Consider the following 17,782-nt stretch of genomic DNA (forward strand, 5'->3'; position numbering starts at 1 on the left):
TTCCAACTCTTTGCAACGCCATGGACTGTGTCCATGGAATTCTCCAGGCCAGAATAGTGGAGTGGGAGGTGGATTCTTTACCAGCTGAGTTATTAGGGAAGCCCGCACAATAGAAAGCATTTCATCAATCCTGTTTTTTCAAGTTCCTCTTCAGGAGAAGTATTGTAGATAGTAATCCATAGTTAAAACAGATAGAAAATTGAAATGTTGGTATGGATCACAAGATGAACGTTGGTATTTAGAAATGTACAATTATTAGCAATATATCTTTGTTTATATTGACATGATTTGTGATTATTTGAAAACCAAACTAAATGTGATTCAACTCTCACATTACTCCATGCTGCTATGCTTCATTTCTAGTGTGTATGCAAAGTTATGTTTTTGATGGTTGCTATCTCAAAGGTGAGATAAGACCTTCTATCCTAGGGAGAAATCATTTATATTTATTCTCCATTAGAAGATTAAGGACACCGGAATGTAACATGTATATCTAAATGGAGATGTTAGTCATTCATGTCAAACATCCCTATAGGTCACCATGAGGTAAGTGTTCAGGGAGTAATTCCACATATTAAAGTAAGATGTGCATTTTCAATAGTTATGTCACTTGCTTTTTAAGTAAAATACAATGACAGTTCACTGAAATCTTGATGTTTCTTTATAATATCAACAGAAGTCATGAATATTAGTTGACATGTTTCAAATAAAGACATCTCTGATCCCCTAGAAATGTATGGAAACCCCTCCCAGAAAGGTCATGTAATTACTGTATGTCTTATTTCATAAACAATTAACCTCCATTTTGTAACCATAAGAATCACAGTTTGCCGATCATTGTATCAGAGGAATGAATATCGTTGTTTATGCTTGTAATCTGTATTTTATTCAGTTACACAGTGGGTGGAAAATGTTTTATTCTGATGTGTGGTATGACATGTTAATAAAACTGGACGGTTTCTTGTGATGAAGTTGGTGTGTAATGAATTGTGAACCTACCGATTTAAGGTTGAAGGGAAAATACCTAACAATAAACTCTTTGTTAACACAGAGGGATGATATTTGTAACAATTAGTTTCCATACTGCCTTTAAGCCTCAGATAATTGGATATTTCCCATCATTTCTCCATTGTACTTTTTTCCCCTCTCTGGAACTGCTGGGACATTGTGATGGTTCTAAGAAGGATCATACAGAGTATTGTTGAGAGTTTACCTGAACTACTCCATGCTGTTGCTGCCTCAGTGTCTGTCTGGGGAGGAGGCAGTGTGCAGGTCCTTGAACTCACACCAGCCAGTCCTGGGAACATCTGCACTAGATGACCACCGACCTTGAGACCAGCAGTCTTGCTGAAGCCCAGGGTCTACTGCACAGGCCCCCCTTCAGTGACACCCTCAGAGCTCTAGATCCCTGCTCCTCTTGGTGTATTCATACTGGAGAGAAGCCTTATGAATGTAAGGATTGTGGCAAAGAATTTAACCAGTGCTCAGGTCTTACTTACCATCAGAGAATTCATACTGGAGAGAAGCCTTATAACTGTAAAGAATGTGGAAAAGCCTTCAGTCACTTCTCAACTCTTACTGAACACCAGAGAAATCATACTGGGCAGAGGCCTTATAAATATAAGGATTGTGGCAAAGAATTTAACAAGTGCTCAGGTCTTACTTACCATCAGAGAATTCATACTGGAGAGAAACCTTATAAATGTACAGAATGTGGGAAATCCTTTAGTCAGAACTCATGTCTTACTCAACACCAGAGAATTCATACTGCGGAGAGGACTATAAATGTAAGGATTGTGGCAAAGACTTTAGAAGCCCTCAGGTCTTACCATCAGAGAATACATACTGGAGAGAAGCCTTATAAATGTAAGGATTGTGGCAAAGAATCTAACCAGTGCTCAGCTCTTACTTACCATCAGAGAATTCACACTGGAGAGAGCCTTATAAATGTAAAGAATGCGGAAAAGCCTTCAGTCACTACTCAACTCTTACTCAATACCAGAGGATTCATACTGGAGAAAAACCTTATAAATATAAAGAATGAGAAATAGCCCTCAGTTACCACTCAAGTCTTATTGGACACCAGCGAATTCATACTGGAGAGAAACCTTACAAATGTAAAGAATGTGGAAAAGCCTTCATCAAGCACTCACGTCTTACTCAACATCAGAGAATTCATTCTGGAGAAGTGGCAAAGGCTTTAATCAGAGCTCTCACCTTGTTAGACATCAGAGAGCACGTCCTGGAGAGAAACCCTAGCAATAAGTGATGGAAGAGGTTTGTCCTAAACATACACTTCAGAAAATATAAGACCATTTATTTAAGAAAGATAAGGAATGACATAAAGAAAATGTAGAAAAGTATTTAATAAAAATGAAATCTAAATAAATATCAGAAATTGCACACTAGAAAAAGTGAAAGTCACTCAGCCGTGTCCAATACTTTGCAACACCATGGACTGTGTCCATGGAATTCTCCAGGCCAGAATAGTGGAGTGGGAGGTGGATTCTTTACCAACTGAGCTATCAGGGAAGACTGCACAATAGAAAGCATTTCATCAATCCTGTTTTTTCAAATTCCTCTTCAGGAGAAGTATTGTAGATAGTAATCCATAGGTAAAACAGATAAAAAATTGATATGTTAGTATGGATCACAAGATGAAGGTTGGTATTTAGAAATGTACAATTTTTAGCAATATGTCTTTGTTTATATTAACATGATTTGTGATTATTTGAAAACCAAAATCAATGTGATTCAACTCTCAAATTACTCCATGCTGCTATGCTTCATTTCTAGTGTGTATGCAAAGTTATGTTTTTGATGGTTGCTATCTCAAAGGTGAGACAAGGCCTTCAATCCTAGGGAGAAATCATTTATATTTATTCTCCATTAGAAGATTAAGGACACAGGAATGTAACATGTACATCTAAATGGAGGTGTTACTCATTCATGTCAAACATCCCCATAGGTCACCATGAGGTAAGTGTTCAGGGAGTAATTCCACATATTAAAGTAAGATGTACATTTTCAATAGTTATGTCACTTGCTTTTTAAGTAAAATACAATGACAGTTCACTGAAATCTTGATGTAGCTTTATAATGTCCACAGAATTCATGAATATTAGTTGACATGTTTCAAATAAAGACATTTCTGATCCCCTAGAAATGTATGGAAATCGGTCACAGAAAAGTCATGGAATTAGTGTATGTCTTGTTTCGTAAATGATTAACCTCCATTTTGTAACCATAAGAATCACAGTTTGCCGATCATTGTATCAGAGGAATGAATATCATTGTTTATGTTTGTAATCTGTATTTTATTCAGTTACACAGTGGGTTGGAAAAGGTTTTATTCTGACTGTGTGATATGACATGTTAATAAAACTGGACGGTTTCTTGTGATGAAGTTGGTGTGTAATGAATTGTGAACCTACCGATTTAAGGTTGAAGGGAAAATACCTAACAATAAACTCTTTGTTAGCACAGAGGGATGCTTTCTGTAACAGTTAGTTTCCAACTGCCTTTAAGGCTCAAATAATTGGATATTTCCCATCATTTCTCCATTATACTTTTTTCCCCTCTCTGGAACTGCTGGGACATTGTGATGGTTCTAAGAAGGATCATACAGAGTATTGTTGAGAGTTTACCTGAACTACTCGATGCTGTTGCTGCCTCAGCGTCTGTCTGGGGAGCAGGCAGCCTGCAGGTCCTTGAACTCACACCAGCCAGTCCTGGGAACACCTGCACTAGATGACCACCCACCTTGAGACCAGCAGTCTTGCTGAAGCCCAGGGTCTACTGCACAGGCCCCCCTTCAGTGACACCCTCAGAGCTCACCAGATTCCTGCTCCTCTTGGTTTGAATGGACCCATCCACACTCAGCCTGGGGAGCCCACAGCACTTCACCCAAGGACTCTTATAAAGGCCTGAACCCCAAGTACTGGAGCTTTCTCTGCTTGGTCCTAACCTTGACCTAAGAAATTCCTGCCCTAGAACCTCCTCTCCTGAGAGGTCTCAGGTGTGCTGAGGGTGAGGGCTGAAGCTCAGGGCTCCTGGGTGTGGGTCTTGGGGGAGAAGCATCAAAATAAACAGGGAACTTGCTGAAGAGTCATTCATGGCCCCTCTTCAGACCTGCAGATTTATAACTTCTTAGAGTGGGGACCTGACCTCGAGGGGTTCATATTCACTGAAATGGTTCAGAAAGAACCTTGTAAGTGGTTTCAGCCCAGTTTCCAATCAAGATCACCTGACCAGTGTTAAGCAATAACCTCTCCACCGAGTTCTGTCTTGGTCCTGTGGGAGCATCAGTGTGGTGAGTAGAAAGTGCTCCAGGGGACTCTAAGGGGAGGCCCGGGTTAAGGACGTGGCTCCTGGTCCATCTGTGAGAGCTGAGGCCTGGCTTCAGTCTGAGGAGACACTGCAGGGTTGGTCTAGCTGGATTTGGACCAGGGAAGTCAGTCAGCTCACATCATCTGTGTGAGCAGAGGGTTAGGATCTCTCTCTGAGGAGAGAACAATCAAGAAATAAGTTCAAAGGCTGGTCTCCAGGAAAGGAAGTAATTGTTCCTGAATCTCTCCTGAGACAGGACAGGAGAGGTGGGTTTTTTCAGCTTTTCAAGGTTCTTCTGTCTGTAGGTGAAGTAGTTGCAGGTTAAAGAGCTGTGCAGATGCCTTTGTAGGTATATTTTCAATATGCAGAGATGTGTTTGCTGCATAACATCCTCAGAGAAGACAGAGCAGGAGGAAGAAGAGGAGCAAATGACAGTTCTGTCCTGGGTCTGGGCCTATGTCTGCTTTTCCCCCTAAAATGCTTGAACTGAGGGAACCTGCAAACCTTTTGTTCTCTGCTTGTAATTTTTCTGCCTGGGGAGTCTGTTATCAACTTCTTATTTTTTCCTTCTCTTATCATAGTGAGGACCGACTCTTTAGATCACTTCTCCCTTGTGTCCCAGAACCTTGTCTCCCTTGTCTGTATCCTGGCTTTCTATAGAGCGTGATGAGTTCTCAACCTGAATGAGTGACATTCAACTGGTGAAAATATTCCCTTTGTGAGAGATCAACATGGGGAGGCATAGGTTCTGAGATTCTCATTGGCATGTGGTTCAGTCTTGGGACCTTAGAGAAGTAGGGGAAATTAGGGATGAGTTTACATATATGTGCAACTTGAGACATTTAGAACAGGATTAAGAAATTGTCCTCATGAATAGAATTACCTCAGTGGTCTAAAATTCCACAGGAAGTTTTGGGAATAGAAGGAGAAAAGTATGAGAGACCTTTGTCTATATGGTAGGAAGGATTCACTCAAGTGTAGTCTTAGGATACAGAACATGAAAGTTGTATAAGAAGTGAATTTTGTACAAAACTGATATTTTTCAGGATTCAGATCACTGCTAACATTTATCCCACTACACCTCAGGTTCCCTGGTTCAGGTGCTTCTGTGATATTGTGATATTGTGAACTGTGATGTTCCTGCTTTTTGACTTTAATAAGGATTTTTGAAAGATTTAGTGAGGGATGTGTATAAGCTGCCAAAATTAATGTAGCAAACTGTGCCTTCTTAGTTCCATTTGCTTTAGAAAATGAACACTCACCTGTGTTCAGTAAGGTTCTTCCATTTTGGGAATGGAGGTTTTCATCACTCAAGCCCAGGTCTGATCATTTCCGTTAGTAATATACTCCACACTCATTTTCCAGACAGAGTTCTTATCACGTCTTTGTATTTTCTACAACATTTACAAGAATGTTATTACTTATGTATGTTTAACTGCTAAAATTAAGATATAGTGCAACACAAATGATAGAGATATTCAGAGGAATAAAAGATTCAGAACCAAGAGCTCTAATATTCATTATGTGTTTTTGCACCCTAGTGTATTTAAAAAATACAGAATATTGTCACAAATAAATTATAAGATTGAAGCACAGAAATCTATTCCTGATTTTATAAACATGAATCATTTTTCTCCCAACTAGTGTATGTTTGTATGCGTGAAAATGTTAACAGTATATGGCATTTTTTCTGTTTTGGATATTTTTGCCAGTTACCTCAACTGGTAAAACATCCATTACAGTGGTCTCTGCGTTCAGTTCAATTCAATCGCTCAGTCAGGTCTCTGTGTTGACTTAATTCTTTCTACATAAAATCGAGCTCAGATCCATTGAAGTAAATCCCAAGCTCTACATTTTCTGAATATTTAATCAAATATTCCAAACAATTTTGAACAGCAATATTTTTTAATCTAAAATTATTTACGTGGCTCATTCAAGATTACAAAGTAAAAAACTGTTAGCAAGTTATATAGTTGAGAAATGGTCAAAAGGATTGTTTTCTCTGCTTACTAATCAATTAAACCTATAAAATCTGTGACGTGCATAAAGTTCAATAATAACTATGAATTCATACCTGGCTCTTTTCAGTTCAGTTCAGTCTCTCAGTTGTGTCCAACTCTTTGCGACCCCATGGACTGCAGCACATCTGACAATCACCAACTCCCAGAGCTTACTCAACCATGTATCCATTGAGTCCGTGACACCATTCTGCCATTTCAACCTTTGTTGTTCCCTTCTCCTCCCAACTTCAATCTTTCCCAGCATCAGGCTCTTTTCCAGTGAGTCAGTTCTTTGCATCAGGTGGCCAAAGTATTGGAGTTTCAGCTTCAGCATCAGTCCTCCCAATGAATATTCAGGACTGATTTCCTTTAGCATGGACTGGTTGGATCTTCTTGCAGTTCAAGGCACTCTCAAGAGTCTTCTCCAACACCACAGTTCAAAACCATCAATCCTTTGGTGCTCAGTTTTCTTTATAATCCAGCTCTCACATCTATACACGACTAGTGGAAAAACCTCGGCTTTGACTAGATGGAACTTTGTCGGCAAAGTAATGTCTCTGCTTTTTAATATGCTGTCTAAGTTGGTCATAGTTTTTCTTCCAAGGAGCAAGCATCTTTTAATTTCATGGCTGCAGTCAGCATCTGCAGTGATTTTGGAGTCCAAAACAATCAAGTCTCTCACTGTTTCCCTTGTTCCCCCATCTATTTGCCCTGAAGTGATGGGACTGGATGCCGTGGCTGTTTGCCATGGCTCTTTTACCTCCGTGTTATTCACAATAGCCATTTATCAACCAGACATTTAGTTAAAACTAAGCTTGTTCAAGATGAAAAACTGTGGCCCCACCCTAGAACTCTTGAATCACAATATGCTTTTTAAAAATATTCCTGCTTTGACTGATATTTATCCTGTGCAACACAAGGAAAACACTCAAAACTAAATATGCCTCTGTTGAGCACAGTTAATTTTTCTCCCAGATGAATGAATGACTCCTAGTCACTCAGTCACGTACCACTTTGTCACTTCATGGACTATAGCCTGCCATGTTCCTGTCTCCATAAGATTCCCCAGGCAAGAATACTGGAGTGGGTTGCCTTCCCTTCTCCAGGGGACCTTCCCAACCTAGGGATTGAATCCAGGTCACCCACATTACAGACAGATGCTTTACCATCTGAGCCACCAGGGAAGCCCAAGTGGCTTTGTGGATCATCTGTCAGCCTGTTTTCTTCGGGTTAGAAATGAGCTAGAGCATATTACTCTGTAAAAAAGTATATTATTGTATACCATCAGACACTCTTCTCATGGAAAAACTAGTTCTCTGTACTTGCTGTTTTCAACTTGGGTCACATTAGGAAGTCTTCCCACAGTCACATGGCATATGTCCTTTGTATTTTAGGGACGGCTGACATCCTGGGATGTGGCCATAGACTTCAAGAGTGAGAGAGTCAATTCCTAGGCAGGTTGATAAGAAGTCCGGGGGTCCCCAAGGAGAGAGGGGTCTGGAATTCTCAAGGAGAAGGAAAGGAGAAACTTTTGTGTCTACAGTCCTTAGTCTTAGTCAATTACACAACTCAGTTTAAACCCTGTACTAGGGATTATACAACAACAATGTGTCCTGCTCTAGGACAGTTTCACCTTCCTGAAAATCTTCTGGCTAATCCTGTTATTTTAAAATGTAAATTATGGGAGTGGGTCTAGGAAGATCTTTACAACCTCCAGACATTCTTTTGTTTCATTGGGATAACTAATTAAAGGTATATAACTGCCTTGCTAACACTAGTGAGTGGGCACTCTTTCTGCCCCCTTTGATGTTTACATCAGAAGCTTTCTCTATCTCTTTTATACCTTAATAAAACTCTATTACACAAAAGCTCTGAGTGATCAACCCTCGTCTCTGGCCACGAATCGAGTTCTCCTTCAGAGGCCAAGAATCCTGGCATCTTCTGTGGTTCAGCAACAACCTTTCAAGAGGAGTGGGAGTCCCTGGACCTCAGTCAGCGGGAATTGTACAGGGACGTGATGTTAGAGAACTATGGGAACCTGGCCTTCTCGGGTGAGGACAGCTGCCTTCCAGAATCCCTTATCTACCCTCGGGATTTTGGTTCCTTCACTTGTAGACTGTCTCCTGGAATCGTCTCTGTCCTACAAGAGAGTTTACAATCTCTGCTTTTGAGGAATAAATGGGAGTTGGTGAGAATAGACAGAAAGCTTCCTGATGACTCACATGATTCTAACCTTCCTCTTTCTTGAGCTCTCTGCCTCCTTCGCTCTAGACTAGAGGTCACTCTCTCAGTTTACCGGTATAAAATCATGCTGCCTTCCTCATAAAGACAGAGGTCCACCCTTATTTTTGACTGAATGTTATTCTGATGGAGATCTCAGGATCTGGGTTTTAACTATTGCCTACTACAGTGAATGTGCTTTCTATAAAGTCTTTTGGGAAGTCACGTCCTGGACTCTTTTCACATTCTACAATGCCTTTCTCTCTCCCGAGACCACAATGTTGTTCAGTCGCTCAGTCCTGTCCGACTCTTTGTGACCCCATGGACTGCAGCATGTCAGGCTTCCCTGTCCATCACCAACTCCCAGAGCTTGCTCAAACTCGTGTCCATTGAGTTGATGATGCCAACAAAGCATCTCATCCTCTGTTGCCCCCTTCTCTGCCTTTCCTCAATCTTTCCCAGGATCAGGGTCTATTCCATTGAGTCGACTCTTCCCATCAAGTGGCCAAAGTATTGGAGTTTCAGCTTTGGCATTAGTCCTCCAAGTGAATATTCAGGACTGATTTCCTTTAGGGTGGACTGGTTTGTTCTCCTTGCTGTTCAAGGGAATGCTCAAGAGTCTTCTCCAGCACCACAGTTCAGAAGCATCAATTCTTTGGCACTCAGCCTTCTTTATGGTCCAACTCTTACATCCATACATAACTACTGGAACAACCATAGCTTTGACCAAATGGACCTTTGTTGGCAGACTAATGTCTCTGCTTTTTAACATGCTTTCTAGGTTTGTGATTGCTTTTCTTCCAAGGAGCAAGCATCTTTTATTTTCATGTCTGCAGTCACCCTCTACATTGATTTTGGAGTCCAAGGAAATAGTCTCTCCCTGTTACCATTGTTTCCCCTTTATTTGCCATGAAGAGATGGGACTGGATGCCATGATCTTAGCCTTTTGAATTTTGAGTATTAAGCCAGCTTTTTCACTCTCCTCTTTCACTTTCATCAAGAGGCTCTTTAGTTCCTCTTTGCTTTCTGCCATAAGGGTGGTGTCATCTGCATATCTGAGATTATTCATATTTCTCCTGGCAATCTTGATTCCAGGTTGAGCTTCATCCAATCTGGCATTTTACATGATGTTATCTGCATATAAGTTAAATAAGCAGGTGACAGTATACAGGCTTGATGTACTCCTTTCCCAATTTGGAACCAGTTCATTGTTCCATGTCCAGTTCTAACTGTTGCTTCTGGACCTGCATACAGATTTCTCAGGAGGCAGGTCAGGTGGTCTGGTATTCCCATCTCTTGAAGAATTTCCCACAGTTTGTTGTGATCCACACAAAGCCTTTAACATAGTCAATGAAGCAGAAGTAGATATTTTGTGGAATTCTCTTACTTTTTCAGTGATCCAGCGGATGTTGGCAATTTGATCTCTCGTTCATCTGCCTTTTCTAAATCCAGCTTGTACATCTGGATGTTCCCAGTTCACATACTGTTGACGCCTAGCTTGAAGGATTTTGAGCATTACCTTGCTGGCATGTAAAATGAGTGCAATTGTGCAGAAGTTTGAACATTCTTTGGCATTGATCTTCTTTGGGATTGGAATGAAAACTGACCTTTTCCAACCTGTAGCCACTGCTGAGTTTTCCAGATTTGCTGGCATATTGAATGAAGCACTTTAACAGCATCATCCTTTGTAATTTAAAATAACTCAGCTGGAATTCCATCATCTTTACTAGCTCTGTTTATAGTGATGCTTCCTAAGACCCACTTGACTTCTCACACCAGGATTTCTGGCTCTAGGTGAATGGTCACACCATCGGGATTATCTAGTGTGATAAGATCTTTTTAGTATAGTTCATCTGTGTATTTTCACCACCTCTCCTTAAGCCGTGACCAAATCTTTATGATCCCATGGACTATACAGTCGGTCGAATTCTTGAGGCCAGAATACTGGAGTGGGTAGCCTTTCCCTTCTCCAGGGGATCTTCCCAACCCAGGGTTCGAACCTAGGTCTCCTGCATTGCAGGCGGATTCTTTACCAGCTGAGCCACAGGGGAAACTCAGTATAGCTCGTCTGTGTATTTTCACCACCTCTCCTTATTATCTTCTGCTTTTGTTAGGTCCATACTGTTTCTGTGCTTTATTGTGCCCGTCTTTGCATGAAATGTTCCCTTGGTATCTCTCTTCCTCTTTTTTCCTTTTTTCGTTAATTTTTATTTTCTACTGGAGTAGAGTTGATCTCTGCTGTGTTTGTTTTAGGTTTACGAGACCATGATTCAGTTATGCACAGATGTATATCTATTCTGCGCATCCAGTTGACTTCCCTGCGCTATTTGGTAGGTCCACTGGCATTACCTATATGGTAATAAATAGTGTGATTTTGTTCATCGCAACCTCTCAGTGTCTCCCTGCCACTACATTTTTTTTTAAGTCATAAGTTGGGTTTCTAAGTCTGTGAGTCTGTTTCTGTTTATAGTTAGTTAATCTGTTTAAATTTATAGATTCCCCCTCTAAGTGATACTTCTTCTTTCATCTCTGACTTCACTGAGTATGGTACTTCTCAGTCCACCCATGCTCCTGAAAATGTCATTCATTCATACATTCTTTTGGATGGCTGAGTGTATGCCAGTTTTGAGATGGACATGTGGCTCTTCATTTCTCTATAGATGGAAGATATTGTCAATAGCATTGCCCTGAAAATTTAGGTGCAACTATCATTTTAAATCATGATTTTCTCCAGGTCTAAAGCAAAGAGTGGGCTGGCCAGATCATGTGGTATGTCTATATTTAGTGTCTTAAGGAGTTTTCATACTCTTTTCCTTGTGGCTGCACCCACTCAATTACACTCCCGCCCACAGTATAGGAGGATTCTCTGTGACCCTCACCCTCAGCAGCAATTAACCTTTGTAGGATGCAGAGGATTACTTTATTGACCTTCTGGAAGATGGATATTCTGTGAGGTGTGAGGTGATACCTCATTGCAGTTTTGATTAGATTTCTCTAAAAGTGATCCTAGCATCTTTTCATGTGTTTTATGGTCATCTGCATGCCTTCCTTGGAGACATATCCGTTCAGATCTTTGTGGTTTTTCTATTGGATCGATAGGGTATTTTTGCAGCTTTATCATGAGCTGCATGAGCAGTTTGCATGTTGGGAGATGAATTCATTATTTTAAACATCTGTTGCAAACCTTTATTTTCCTATTCTGAGGGTTGTCTTTTTTTTCCTTTATGTTGCCCTTGCAGTGCAAAAGCTTTTTAGGTGATGAGGTGTTTTTTTAAAGTTTTGTTTTAGTTTTAATTATCCTAAGCATAGATTCAAAAAGAACTTGTTGTGATTCATGTTCAAAGTGTGCTTGCCTATATTTTCCTCAAGAGGCTTAGAGCAATCTTCCTTCCATTTAACTCTTCAAGCTATTTGGATTTTTTCTTCTGTAAGCAGTTAGGGAAAGACGTAAATTCTTTCCCTTTCCCCTTATTTAAGGAAGCTCCTCCCTGTCCATCCTGACTGTTAACAGCTTACATTGCCAGCATCAGTGTAGGAGACTTCCCATGTCTCCACGTCCTCTCTGCCATTTTGTTAGTAAGCCTCAGGACATAGGCCACTCTGAGCTGGGTGAGGTGAGATGTTCTTGTAGTTTTGATTTTAATTTCTTTAATAATTAGCAATGTGAGCATCTTTTCATGGGCTTTATAGCCACCAAATGTCTTCTGGGGAGAAATATCCATTTAGATCTTTGCCCTCCACCACTTTTTTAATTGAACAGCATGAGTTGTTTGCATATTTGGGGGGTGAATTCCTTATTTTCACCTTGGTTGTAACATTTTTTTATTCTGAGGGTGATTTTGTTTTTCCTTTAGGGTTCCCCTCCTTTTGATCTCTGGTTCCTCTGCCTTTTCTAAATCCACCTTGAACATCTGGAAGTTCTCAGTTCATATACTGTTAAAGCCTCACTTGGAGAATTTTGAACATTACTTTACTGATGTGTGAGATGAGTGCAATTGTGCAGTAGTCTGAGCATCCTTTGCATTACCTTTCTTTCAGATTGGAATGAAAACTGACCTTTTCCAGTCCTGTGGCCACCGCTGAGTTTTCCAAATTTCCCTGCATATTGAGTGCAGGACTTTAACAGCATTATCTTTTAGGATTTGCAATAGCTCCGCTGGAATTGCATCATCTCCCCTAGCTTGTTCATGGTGATGCTTCCTAAGGCCCACTTGACTTCGCATTCCAGGACATCTGGCTCTAGGTGAGTGATCACACCATGGTGGTTATCTTGATCATTAAGCTTTTGTTGGATAGTTCTTCTGTGTTTTTTTGCCACCTCCTCATAATATCTTCTGCTTCTGTTAGGTTCTTACCAGTTCTGTCCTTTATTTTGCCCATTTCTGCATGAAAGATTCTCCTGGTATCTCTAATTTTCCTGAAGCGATTTCTAGTCTTTCCCATTCTATTGTTTTCCTCTATTTCTTTGCACTGATCACTGAGGAAGGCTTTCTTATCTCTCCTCCCTTGTTATTCTTTGGAACTCTGCATTCAAATAAGTATATCTTACCTTTTCTCCTTTTCCATTTTTGATTTGCAGTTTTGATTTACATTTCTATAACATTTCAAAAAGTTGAAAGCTTTTCATGTGACATTTTTAAGAACACTGTGAGTAAAACTGAGCTTTGGAGATTGGCCTCGTGATCTTTTGCCCTGATTTGATTCTTTTCCCCCGACGCACCTAGGACATTTCTGCAGGCAGGTGTTTCTTCCTTAGGGCCCCTCAGTCCTAATGAATATGAAGTGCCATCCGCACAAGATTTTCCGTTGCTGTTCCAGAAGTGGCCACAAGGCGACAGCATTTCCTTATGCTGCACAATTAGGTATTTATTATGGTTAACTTTTATTTCTATTGAAGTAGAGTTGATTTCTGTTGTGTTTGTTTTAGGTTGACAGGAACTTGATTCAGTTATACATAGAGGTACACCTATTCTCCTCTTTTTCGGGGTCTTTTCCCATATAGGTTCTTTGAGTGTGTTCAGTAGACTTCCCTGTGCTATTCAGTAGGTCCATTTCAGTTGTCTATCTGACAATAAGTAGTGTGTCTCTGTAAGCCCCAATCTCTTATTGTTCCCCTTCCCCAACCTTAAAAAAAAAAATCGTAAACTCGTGTTTCTATGTCTGTGAGTCTGTCTCAGTTTATGAATTGGTTCACTTGAGGAATCTGTCGATTCTCCCTGTATGTCATCCTTTGCTTTCCCTCTCTGACTGGCTTCACTCAGTATGATAAATCTCTCGGTCCATCCATGCTGGTGAAAATGATTTTTTCTCTCATTCGTTTCGATGGCTGAGTGGACTGCAGCGTTTTGATGGACAATTTCATCGTTATTTCTCTGTTGATGGTCAGTTTGGTTTATGCTCTGTCTTGGATATTGTCAATAATGCTGCCCTGAAAATAGGGGTGCAGCTATCATTTTCAGTTGTGATTTTCTACTGATCTAAGACCAGGAGTGGGCTTGCTGGACCATGCGGTAAGTCTGTTTAGTGTTCTAAGGAATCTCCATACTGCTTTCTCTTGTGGCTGCACCCACCCGTTTCCATCCCCCCACAGGGTAGGAGGAGTCCCTGTTTTCCTTGCCCTCTGCAGCATTTCATCCTTGGAGATCTTTTGGAGGATGGCTCTTCTGAGGGGTGTCAGTGATAACTGGTTGCAGTTTGACTGGCATTTCTGTAAGAGTGGTCCTGAGCAGCTTTTCATGTGCTTTATGGACATCTGGGTGCCTTCTTTGGAGAAATGTCCTTTTAGATTTTTGCCAGTTTTTCTACTGGGCTGATTGCTTTTTGATCATGAGTTATGGGGGCTCCCTTGGTGGGTTAGCTTTAAGGTAAAGAATCCACCTGCAATGCAGGAAACCTGGGTTCAATCCCTGGATTGGGAAGATCCCCTGGAGAAGGGAAAGGCGGCTCACTCCAGTATTCCGGCCTGGAGAAGTCCATGGGCTATACAGTCCATGGGTCACCGAGAGTTGGACACAACCGAGCGACTTTCACTATCCCTGTGTGAGCATTCTGCGTCTTTGGAGATGAATTCCTTGTCTCTAACTTCAGTTGCAAATGTTTATTTTCCCATTCTGGGGGTTGTCTTTTTCTTTCCTTCAGGGTTGCCCTTCCTGTGCAAAAGCTTTTCAGGTTAATGAGATGCCTTTTTAAAGTTTAGTTTTATTTTGAAATATTCTGAGTGTAAATCAAAAAAAAAAAATCTTGCTGTGGTTTATTTATGTAAAGTGTGCGCTGCCTATATTTTCCTCTAGAGGTTTAGAGTAATTGTCCCTCCAGGTAACTATTTATTCGATTTGGAGTTTGTCTGTAAGGAGTTAGCCAGAGATGTAAATTCTTTCACTTTCCCTTAGTTTAAGGAACCTCCACCCCGTCCTCTATCGTGGCTGTTAACAACTTACATTCCCAGCATCAGTGTAGGAGGGCTCCCTTTTCTCCACAACCTCTCCAGCCTTTGTTTTTTGTAAGACTTTTTGACAGAGTCCATTCTGACCAGTACGAGCTCATACCTCATTGTAGTTTTGATTTACATTGCGATAACATTTCACAACGTTGAAAGCCTCTCATGAGATGTTTTTAATACCAGTGTGAGTAAAACGAGCTTCGGAGATCGGCCTCGTGATCTTTTGCCCTCTTGAAAAATTTCCCGGACGCACCTAGGACATTTCTTCAGGCAGGTGTTTCTTCCTTGGAGCCCCTCAGTCCTGGTGAATAGGAAGTGCCCTCTGCCCAGGATTTTCTGTTGTTGTACCAAAAGCGGCCACAAGGCGGCAGCATACTGCACAATTATTTATTTCAGTGAATTTCTTTACTGCTGTTAATTTTTATTTTCTATTGAAGTAGAGTTGATTTCTGCTGTGTTTGTTTTAGGTTGACAGGAACCTGATTCAGTTATACATAGAGGTATATCTATTCTGTTCTTTTCTGGAGCATTTTCCCACATAGGTTCCTTCAGTGTGTTTTGTACTTTCTTGTGCTATTCAGTAGGTCCTATTTCTGTAAGTAGTGTGTATCTGTTAATCCCAGTCTTTTATTGTCTCCCTTCCCCAACCTTTTTTAAAAAAATAATCATAAACTTATGTTTCTAAGTCTGTGAGGCTGTTTCTGTTTATGAATTGGTTCATTTGAAGGATTTATCGATTCCCCGTGTGTGTGATAGTTTGCCTTCTCTCTCAGATGGCTTCGTTCAGTATTGTAAACTCTCATTCCATCCATGCTCTTGAAAATGACATTTTTCTATTTGTTCCGATGGCTGCGTGTCTTCTGGTGTTTCGATGGACAGGTTCCTCTTTATGTCTCTATTGATGGACACTTTGGTTGATGCTGTGTCTTGGAGATTCAATAGTGCTGCCCTGGAAATAGGGGTGCAACTATCATCTTCAATTATGCTTTTCTCTGGATACAGAGCAAGGGGTGGCCTTGCCAGATCAGGTAGTAAGTCTATGTTCAGTGTTGTAAGGAATGTCCATACTGTTTTCTTGTGGCTGCCCCCACCCATTTCCTTCCCTGCCCATAGTGTCGGAGGATTCCCTGTTCCCCTTGCTCTCCCAGCATTTAACCTTTGTAGGTCTTTGGGGGGCTGTCTGAGGGGTGTGAGATGATACCTCATTGAGATTTCAATTGACATTTCTGTAAGAGTTGTCCTGAGCATCTTTTCATGTGCTCTATGGCCATCTGGATACCTTCTTTGGAAAATGTCCGTTTAGATCTTTGCCTGTATTCCTGCTGGGTTCTTTTTTTTTTTTTTTTTTTTTTAAATCTTGAGCTGCATGAGCAGTTTGCATCTTTGGAGACGAATTCCTTATTTTTAACTTCGGTTGAAACATTTATTTTCCCACCTCCAGGGGATCTTCCCAACCTAGGGATGGAACCCAGGTCTCCCGCATTGCAGGTGGATTCCTTACCAGCTGACCCACTAGGGAAGCTCTCTATTAAATGTTGTCAATATTGCTGCTTTGAAAATAGGGTTGCAAGTATCATTTTAAATTAGGTTTTCTCCAGACCTAAGGCAATGGGTGGGCTTAACCAATCATGCAGTAACTCTGTTTAATGTGTTTCAGCAATCTTCACACAGCTTTCACATCATTTAAACTTCGTAGAGCTTTTGGAAGATGGCCATTCTGAGGGGTGTGCGTTGATACCATGCTGAAGTTTTGATGGGCATTTCTCTAACAGTGATGCGAATCATCTTTTCATGTGCTTTATGGCCATCTGGATGCCAGCGGAAGACAAAGGCCTATTTAGACCTTTGGCCTATTTTTCTATTGATTGATTTTTGATGTTGAGCTGAATGAACTGTTTGCATGTTTTTGGAGATGAATAAATTGTTTTTACTTTTATATTTAATACAAATTAATTTATTTTAATTGGTGGCTAATTACAATATTGTATTGGTTTTGCCATACATCAAAATGAATCCGCCACAGGTGTACACGTGTTCCAAATCAAGTGTAACCATTTTTCCCAATTTAAGTGTTGTCTTTTTCTTTCATTTAGAGTTGCCCTTGCTGTGCTAAAGCTTTTGAGGTTAATGACGTTACTTTTGTTGAGGTTTTGTTGTTGTTGTTGTTATCCTAAGAGGGAAACCAAGAACTTGCTGTGATTTATTTCAAAACCTGTCTTGCCCATATTTTCCTCAAGAAGTTTAGAGTATCCATCCCTCCATTTAGTTCTTTAATTGATTTGGAGTTTCTTTTCTGGATGAGGTTAGGGAGGGATGCAATTTCATTTACTTTTCACTTGTTTCAGGAGCCTCCACACAATCCTCTGCTCTGGCTGTTAACAATGGACATTACTAGCATCAGTGTAGGAGAATTTCTTTTTCTCCAAAACCTCTCCAGCATTTACTGTTTGTAGAGTTTTTGACACGAGCCATTCTGACTGGGACTAGCTCATTCCTAGTTGTAGTTTTTATTTGAATTTCTCTAAAATTACTTCATGTTGAAAGGTTTCCATTTGATTAAAAAAAAAAACAGTGTGATTAAAACCGGCCTCTCAAGATTGGCCTCTTGACCGTCTGCCCTGTTTTGAATTCTTTTCCCCGGACCCTCCCGAGGACGCGAGTTGAGGAGAGGTGTGTTTTCCTTACGTCCCCTCGGTCCATCCTGCTGCCGCCAATGCCACTTTCTCCTTCTGTTGCTGGTTGAATGTATTCTGGTGTCTATCGATGGACATTTTGTTGGACACTCTGTCTTCAA

The 17,782-nt window shown here is 40.7% G+C and overlaps 2 pseudogenes; both read left to right on the forward strand.

Annotated features, from left to right (window-relative positions):
• Positions 1-1,316: 1,316 nt before the first annotated feature.
• Positions 1,317-2,269, forward strand: LOC138096874 (zinc finger protein 678-like; annotated as a pseudogene).
• A 2,422-nt stretch (positions 2,270-4,691) lies between these two features.
• The window catches only part of LOC138096875 (zinc finger protein 678-like), a 36,331-nt pseudogene continuing 23,240 nt past the window's right edge, over positions 4,692-17,782 (forward strand).

The sequence above is a fragment of the Capricornis sumatraensis genome, chromosome 20 (assembly GCF_032405125.1).
Source record: "Capricornis sumatraensis isolate serow.1 chromosome 20, serow.2, whole genome shotgun sequence".
NCBI classification, from domain to species: Eukaryota; Metazoa; Chordata; class Mammalia; order Artiodactyla; family Bovidae; genus Capricornis; species Capricornis sumatraensis.